Genomic DNA, 7,247 nt, shown 5'->3' on the forward strand with positions numbered 1-7,247 from the left:
TGTAGTTTTGGTTTACTAGAACTCTTTTTTTTTTTTTGGATTACACACCGGGTATCCACGTGTCCGTTATATAAACATCAATATGTAACCTTAGATAGATTGAGCTTCAAGTAAGCTTCAAAGATTGTAACTTTGACATGGATCATAGTGAAATCAAGGTTGCTGCTACCGTAGATATATGCTATTGCTGAACCACATAAATCTTGTGTGTTCTAGTTATACTTTTTATTCTTTTCATCGAGTGATTGCATTAGTGGTTATTGATTGTTTCGTGTTTAATTGTGTACTTCTGCTATGCGTGTTCAAGTTGAACGAATGTCAACAATCACATTTTTTTAATAATTATGTTTATATGTAAATATTTTAGAATATATGAATATTATTGAATTGATGGTTTTTAAACTTATAAATATCATTATATAAACAAAAATTTCACAAAAGCCACAAAGCACATGCATTTGTATGCAGCTAGCATATTTTAAATAGGTACTTTGTTTACAATCCTTTAATTAATTAAAAAATTTTGGATTTATAATTTACTCACCTATTCATTAACAGGTCCACCCAAGACCAATCTTATTCATTAACAAGCTTGTTGATATTTAATAGTTGGTTGTTTCAAATTTAAAATATATATTTAATATAAGTATTGTATAACCATAAATTATATATATATATATATATATATATATATATATATATATATAGAAGTTATTTTAATTTAAGCCTATAAAAGGGGCATTCAAATTTCAATATAACTATATGCATGAAAAATTATATTCAAATTTCATTATGAGAATATTTATTCTTTTCTTATTACATATTGACTGACATAATAATAAACATATAAATAACAATTATTATCCATCTTCTCAAAATTCACAATATATTTCATCTTATTCTAATAAATAGCTATTCCACAAACCAAATAAGCTTATTTTTCAATACCCACAAAATATTCCAACAAGATAAAAATTTTGATTATAGTTTTCACTAAACCACATTTTACTCTTCAATTTACAATAATCTATATTGCAATAGTGAGCCAGTATTAATAAATTTAACTAAGTTCTAAAATAAAAGTAAAATAAAAAAAAAAAAAAAAAAAGAGTTAAAATGATGAATCGTTATAAAAGACCAGTATAGTCCAAACAACAACATTGTTTAAAATTTTGAGTAAAAGACATCAATATCATCAGAGGTTTGACAAATCTCTTTGTGAGTATATTTTGAAATTTTAGGAGAGATTATTAAACTTTCTAAAACCTCATAAGAGATCTTTATTTTATTTTTTTTGACAAGTTTTGAAGGAGATGAATATTTTTCTTGTTAGGAAATTTTAATTTCCTATTTTGAGCTCACATAATTAAAGGCAATTATATTACTGGACTATTTTAACATCTATTAGATATGAGTTTTGTAATGTGTGGAAACTCAATACTAAGTTAATTTAGAACTGATGGACTTCTAAAATAGTATAGTATATAAGAAAAACTTAATAGGGTTATAGTCCCAAAGTCAAATCGCAAATAGTTTCACGTTCTTTCTTTTTTCCATCTAAAAAGAAGAACACGAGTAAGGCACTTTAAGATTTAACCGTAGAAGATTAAAATTCTCTGCTAAAAGTTTGTTGAACAATAAAATCGGACATATCTATAGATTTAGGTATTTATTTCGTGTTTAATTTTTTTAATTGAATAACATGATAATCTTAAATTATTAGATTCTATGGATTAAAGTTATTTGTAACATTTTTACCCTAAAATTTTTAAATTATTAAATTCTTACATCATATATTTCACAAGCCCCATGTACTTTTGACAGCCTCCACCAAAACATTTTCCTTCCAAAGGTGATCTTTGTCATTTTCAATGGTGGCGTGTGCCTCCACGCGCCATATCATCGCGTCGTCCTCTGGATGAATGCCGTACAAGTGGAAAATTAAATAAAAATTAAATTAAGGAAAGCAGTCGCGTTATTCTGGTGGTCACCCCCTAAAAGGATGCCACGTCATAGTTCGAATAAGCGGTGGACGCCGACGCGACGGAGTATATCTATTATCGCTGTGCGGGTTCCACGACCTACCCTTTTCGTGTTCAATTAAAAATAAATAAATAATTTTTTTTTTTTAAATGGGAGAAAACTTTTCGTACGTACAGAGAAAAAAGGTTGGCGGAAGACGAGGAGCATTTTGTAATTTTAACACGTTTCGTTGGCCGTATGCGTGGGGCCGGCCTGAGAAATTTGACCAATCACTGAATTGCAGGCGGCACTGCAGCGAGAAGCTTGGATTGGAGGAGGGCCTCCTCTGTGGCTCTGCCGCACTTGCACGGCGGTCGGGTGCACCCAACCACATTGTGGGAAATCCCATTGCACGGCATGGTGATGGGTGCAACCCATTTTCCGCTCCAAATTTTTTAGTAATAAATTAAATAATAATTTTAGGTTGTTTGAGAAATGAGAATATAATTTTCAAGTTTTCAAATTAGATTTATGTGGATTGGAGGAGAATTTAGTATAATTTTTTATTATGCTTTATTTAAATTCACATAAGTATAAATTTAAAGTTCAAATTTTATGTTTTCAAATTATAAGACTAAAGTGAAAGATATTTGCGTCGATTAAGACCCAATAAAAAGATGTTTGAGCTCGATTTGAGATGCAAAAAATTATAGTGAACCTTTCTTAACATTCAATTTCAAGTACATTCATACTGTTTTTGTCAATTTAACATCGAGTCAACAACAACAATAATAAATATTCGGTAAGGATTCATATCATAATGATCTAACAGATTTGCTGTCAACTACCAAACGCAACCCTCCTCCTTAACCCAGGCTTGGGACCAGCTGTGTGTAAAAAATTTTGTATTTGATTTTTTTTTGCTCGAGTCAAATATGCATAGTTTAAATACTCCTTTTAAAGTATGTTTTTCCTTTTAAAAGTGCAAACACGATAATTGAGGAAGAATTCTTTCAAATATTTGAAATATATATATGTAATCATCCGTCCCCAAACCAAAAAATAATCTTCTTCTATTAACAAAATAAATTTTCTATTCATGATTATGTCAAATCATCCGCGTCAAGAGAAAAAAAGGGGTAAAATAGTTAAATATTTTTTTTAAAATTTTAATCGGTTTCTCGACAATAAATTGATAAAAGGCTGTAAAACCTCTCATAGATCAAATTCCAAGAGACATTTGTGAGATTTTTAAAGCTTTATAAAAAGGCTAACACATTTTTACTAAATCTCATGAAAGATTAGTGTGCTTTGTTTTATAAATTTATAAAGATTATGAGGTCTATATTCAAATAAACAAAATTTAGGAGTTATTTCAAAATTATGAGAGAGAGAGAGAGAGAGAGAGAGAGAGAGAGAGAGAGAGAGAGAGAGAGAGAGAGAGAGAGAGAATTTGTTTAATTATATATATAATTAAAAAATAATAATTAATAAAGAGATGTATTATTTTCTACATTTTTTGTTTTTTTGTTAAGATATTAATAAATAAAATAAAAAAGTGTTGTTTTTTTTTTTTTAAGAAAATATGTCACTTTATATAAAATATTTTAAAAAAATTTAAAATAAATAGATTATATTTTTAAACGGGTTCTTAATGGATACCCATTTACTAAAAGAGTGAACTTGGATTTATATGTTACTCACCCGTTAGTAAATGGGTCAACTCAAATCCGATCCAAATCCGTTTAACCTCTACCCATTTGCGATCCGTCCAAACCTAACCCGCTAACCTATTTTGCCACCCCTATCCTCGACTCTACCGACTATGTAACAATCCCTCTCCAATTCTTCTTTATGCTGGATTTTGCAAGACTGCCTTAGATAGTGAAGAGGACCTCTCTCTCTCTCTCGTGGCCTCACTTGCAGAAAACCACAATGGAGTTGGATTCAGCCTCTCGTCAAAGATCAAATATGATCAGCTCATCATTTCAATCTCTTAAGATTTGGGCTTTTAGCCCTTACATAGTGCTATTTTCTTTAAATATTTTATGAAAGTTTCATAAAATTTTGAGAATCTTGAGCAGCTAATTTACTTTATTAAAAGTCTTTATTTTGAGAGGAACCCTAATCTGCTATTTGGTATTTTTAAGAGAAAACTCCTTATTTGAAATTAGATTTTGATTTCTTTCAATTTTTTTTTCTGAAAATTTCGTTAATTTTTTTTAGACTTTTATGCTATTTTATTTAAAGTCTGGATTCCCAAAGGACCAAAACTTTGTTTGTAGAACAATTTTGTCAGAATTCAAATTTTTATTAGTATTTCAGTAACTTCTGAACTCTGACCCTTCAAAGTATAAGATAATGTTTGGGAACATAAATTTTGGATCTTAAGTGGATTTGGACAAATTTTCATATAATTTTATGTATCATTTTATTAAATCCAATACAATTCCAAATTCGAAACCTCTCCAAACATGGGATGAATGTATTTGAAATTTGAAAGAATAGATAGGTCATGAATTCACTATGCAGTGTCCAAACCCCATCGAGACAAAAATACCACTGCAAACTAGCTATGACACACGATAATGGATCCCATTTTCTTAGTTTGGAATGAACCTTTTATAGATGAAAAGGCTGTCAATTACATCAAAAGCGCTAAAGCATTAGGAGCACGATCACGTGAAAGATTTGTGTCCTTCATAATTCTCCCTTTGAGACTTAATGATGCACAGAGACACTTGCAATAGTTGAATCGAGAAGAATGAGAGATTTTACAATTAAAATAAATAATTACAAAATACCCTAAAAATAGTTTAAAAAACACAAAATTATTCAAAATTAACTAAACTTCTAAACTAAGCAAAATTTTCCAAACTAAAATAAAAATCTTAATTTTTTAAAACTATAACTATGATTTAAGTATTTAAGTTCCCAATGGTGGTCTTCCCAATTGACTCCCCCACATTTTTCAGCATTCACCCTTGTAAATGTTTGTTCTGCTTGAAATTAAATTTTCAAAATAGGAAAATATTTTAGATAGGAAATGGGCTATAGTCTTTGTGTAGTTCTAACCCAATTAGCATCGTAATTGACTTAAAAAACAAAATCAATCAAATGACAATATAAATTAAACTATGCTGCGTTCGGAGGCATGAATTTCAAAGATTGAATTTTGATTTGGGTGAATTTGAATAAATTGCAATACAATTTTATATTAGATCTTTTCGAAATCAAATACAAATCCAAATCCAAAATGCCCCCAAACATATTAGATACTCACCCGCTTGAGGTGCTAACGAAAGATAATTAATTTATCTCGTATTTTGCACATCTTTTTATTCTTTTTTAAAATTTAAATAAAATATCCTTAACGTGAAAGTGCCGATCCCTAATAGTTGAGATGAAGAACTAAAGAATTATCTTAATCATTAGTGGGGAAAAACAAAGAAGTAGGGTTGATGGAGAGAATATATGCCATAAGTGGCTAGTGCGTAGGAGCAGCGTGAGGGTGCATATATTTGCGTAGCTTGAATATTAATTTTGGTGGATAGTGGGGGCTTATTTTTTAATTTATTCATTTAATAATTATTATTTATTATTTTTTAGGAAAAAAAAAAAAAAGTTGTGTTGCATAGCATCTTAGGCCATGGGTTTTTGAGCTTGTACCTAATTGGTCTCTCTTATACAATCAATTCATCCCTACATAGGAAGCTCACACACATATATGAAAGTCAAGAACATTCTTATATGAAAAGGAAAATAAAAAGACAAAAGTCTAGCTAGTAGGATTGCATATATAGGTCAATCTAAGGGAAGAGTGCATGAGAGAGAGAGAGAGAGAGAGAGAGAGAGAGAGAGGGTGGACTTGCTTGCTTGTAAAAAATAGTTTTTGTGTTTTTAATTTTTTAAAGAGTTATTAAAAAATAATTCATTTCCCTTTTTTTTAATAGCATTTGAATAAAAATTAGAGGGCAATAATAAGTTTTGGTACTATTTGTTAGTGGAAAAATAGTTTAGTTTTTCTTTTTTGAATTTTCAAATAATTACAAGCATGTGATCATGTTTCTAGTTTTAAAATTAGTGTAAGAAAGTTGGGAAATATCATTTTATTATTTTCTAAATTTATGATTTCTTATATAATTGTTGAAAAATTAGAATGCAGTATCTTTTTGTAATTATTTGGGAATCTCTAGAAATGGAAATTGAAAACATTTCCTATATTAAACAAACCTTTTATGTTCTACCTTGTTAATACATGCATCTCGAGGGAGAATTGCACTAATTCAGATGGCAACCGAGCTAGTGATATGAAAAACAAGTAATATGGGGTTTAATAGGTTTTAGGGAATCACCGCCAACCTTTTATTTCCTAGGTGTGGTTGGTTCACCTAATTTCTACAAATTTATGGTCTTTAAGTTAAACCTAGGTCCAAGTTCTAGTAGTTACGATCTGTATAGTTAAAGTAGCATTTAGGAGTACAATTTGCTACAGCCGAATTAAGGAGCCCATGGGTTGATTTGATACACATGTGCGAACACTAACTTGACCTAAAAGTTTAAGATTATTGGATCTTGAGTCCAACCATGTATATAAGCACTCATCATTCATTCAAATTTTCCAATACGAGACAAATTCACAAGTGAAATTCTCAACACAATTATATTAGGGGAAGGTATCAATGCTCCCATTGGAATTGGTACATTCCCAAGAGGGGTGTGAATTGAAATTTTAAAACTTCTTCCAAGGTTAAATCAGATATTAGTAATACACAACTTAGGGTTTGTCTATGCAATCTCAAATGCGCAGATAAATATAATGTGCAAAAATTAAATCATGCACAACATTCACTGTCTATTGAAAATAACACACATGTGCAGTTAATAGATTGCAGAAATATAAAGTGCACGCACGATATGTTATCGAGATTTGGCCAATACTGCCTACGTTCCCGTCTCGGCTCGCAAGTCTGACAATTCCACTAATGCTCACTTAATGGGTGGAGCGGCACCGGTTACAATCAGGTCAATTTATCATTAATAACTCATCTCTTTTTAATCAATCCTAGCTTGAAGAAATTTGAAAAAAAAAAAATTGTATCATCCTTTTGAGTACAGTTGACTTACTAGGTTTTACGAAAGATATATTAGAAAAGGAAAAATCTAATGGCAGGGCGTAAGAGGGAGGCAATAAGGCAGCACATGTACAGATGGAAGGGGAAGCGCCATTGGTACTTCTACTAATGATGCAATAATAAGGAATACTAATAATATTGATTATGGTT

The sequence above is a fragment of the Malania oleifera genome, chromosome 11 (assembly GCF_029873635.1).
Source record: "Malania oleifera isolate guangnan ecotype guangnan chromosome 11, ASM2987363v1, whole genome shotgun sequence".
Lineage (NCBI taxonomy): Eukaryota > Viridiplantae > Streptophyta > Magnoliopsida > Santalales > Ximeniaceae > Malania > Malania oleifera.